This window comes from Petaurus breviceps, unplaced genomic scaffold, assembly GCF_028583685.1.
Source record: "Petaurus breviceps papuanus isolate PSGF00001 unplaced genomic scaffold, PetGlider_PUasm1.0 78, whole genome shotgun sequence".
NCBI lineage: Eukaryota > Metazoa > Chordata > Mammalia > Diprotodontia > Petauridae > Petaurus > Petaurus breviceps.
The window spans coordinates 5,197,290-5,199,411 of NW_027186502.1; positions in this window are offsets into that span (position 1 = coordinate 5,197,290).

Consider the following 2,122-nt stretch of genomic DNA (forward strand, 5'->3'; position numbering starts at 1 on the left):
AACTCTAGAAGAAGTAAAGTGTTTATATTCTAATGGAAGGCATAGTACAAGTGTCTCCTTGGATTCTTAATGACATTGGTGTCATAAAAGGAGTTAAGTAAAAAGGGAGCATAGGCAATAGGTGTCACTTGAACCTCATTTCATCTAAACTAGTCAAAGAAAGGTAGAAAAGACACAAATACACACAGTCTGGTGTAGAAATATATCCAATTAAACACGAAAACTTAAAAACAAAGAGAGGGGAGGAAGAGGGCATATTAAAATATATTAATCATAAGCAAAATAAACTCTAAGCTTGATGGAGAAGTTTATTAAGAGGGGTTTAAAATAAAAGAAATGATAAATAACTTTTGAATGTAGTCAGTGTAGGAGAAGAAAGGAGGAATAGGAGAGCAAAAGATTATTGTATCAAGCATAGAACATTGGTGTTAAGGACACCTTTCCTACCACCCTATTCTTCATTGAAAAAAGAAAGAAATAGGTAATAAAGCAAGGAAAGCATATAAGGGAATGGGATGAAGGGAAACACAAAATTAATTATCATAATTGTGAATATGAATGGAATAAACTCATCTATAAAACAAAATATGGCACAAAGGATTTTTTAAAATAAAACCCAGAAATTAAAAAAATGTATCCTTTACAAAAAAGGCCTTTGAAACATAAAGATACACACAAAATTAATATAAAAGGCTTAAGCAAAAGTCATTAGGCTTCTGGTGAGCTTACAAATCAGATATAGTGATCTCAACCACAGCAATAGCAGAAATAGATGGAATAAAAAGAGGTGAATGGGGAAACTACATCTTGCTGAAAGGCAGCATGAAAAAAAGAATTAATACCTATAGTGAACATACACGAACTAAATGGTATAGTATCTAAAAGCTTAATGGAGATAATAATAAGTTAGGGGAAAATAGAAAACAAACTCAAAAAGAAGGGGAACTGGATGTAGACCTTTCAAAGCTGGATAAATCAAAGCCAAAAAAGAAAGAAAAGAAAAGAAAAAAGAAAAAAAAGAAAAGAAAAAGATGCTAAAGACAGAAGTAGATTTTTAGAAAAGTTAACATGATATATCTCTGGAAATGATTGAATTGGAATAAAAAAGAAATATAGAGAGTTTGATTTGGAAGAGGATCTGGCAAAGGAAAGGGGACTGGCAACATCAGATATTAAACTATACTACAAAGTAGCAATCTTCCAAACAATTTGGTATAGGTGAAAAAAAAATGAGTTGTGGATCACTAGAACAAAGACAACACTGAGAAGAAAAACACAACCAAAAAGTAGAAAGAATGAGAAATAAACAATCAAAGGAAAGCTTGCAAAATTAAGAAATGTTGCAAGGTAAAGAAATATAAGGATAACACTCCACAAGAAAACCATAATGATACAACAATATTGAGAAGAGAAAATTGAATGGATTGCACATAAAATCTTAGAAAGAAGCCTTAATGAAATAAATGAAGGGTAGATTAAGTAATGAAAAAATTTCTTCTTGAGAAACTCTGAAGGGGAATACAAAGATTAGTACACAAGTTGAAAAACTGGAGCAACATAAAAAAGAGAATGGAAGAAAGAACTAAAGAATTCAATAATATACAAAAAATATGAAATACAAAAGGCCAAAAATTTGGATGAATACATGAAAGATCTATTATTTCAAAAATGACCTGGAAATAGCCAGATCTAATTTGAATCATCAGACTCTATAGCAGCAAGCACCTTAGCATATACAGGAGGGCTGCTAGCAAAGGTTCTTTGTTCTGCTTTTCTAAAGGAAAGCAACTCAAAAAGGGGTTAACAATTTTACTTTAATCAACCATGCCATTTACCTAGTTCAGGAGAAAAGGTCAGCATCCTGAACTTCAGAGAATATGAACAGAAGTGACAAGCAAACAAAAAATACATACAAAGCAACACAATTCAGCAGACAGACCTTCTAGCTGTCTGACCGTTACACACATACAGTGTTAGTTATTAGAGGGAGAAGTACCAACATCTGGATTTTCAAAACTGGGGAGCTCCACAACTGCCCAGAGTCTCATCTGGAGAAATCATACAACTCTTCCCATGAGTGATCCCCAAAGAAAACCATACATCACGGTATATATAGCCTTCT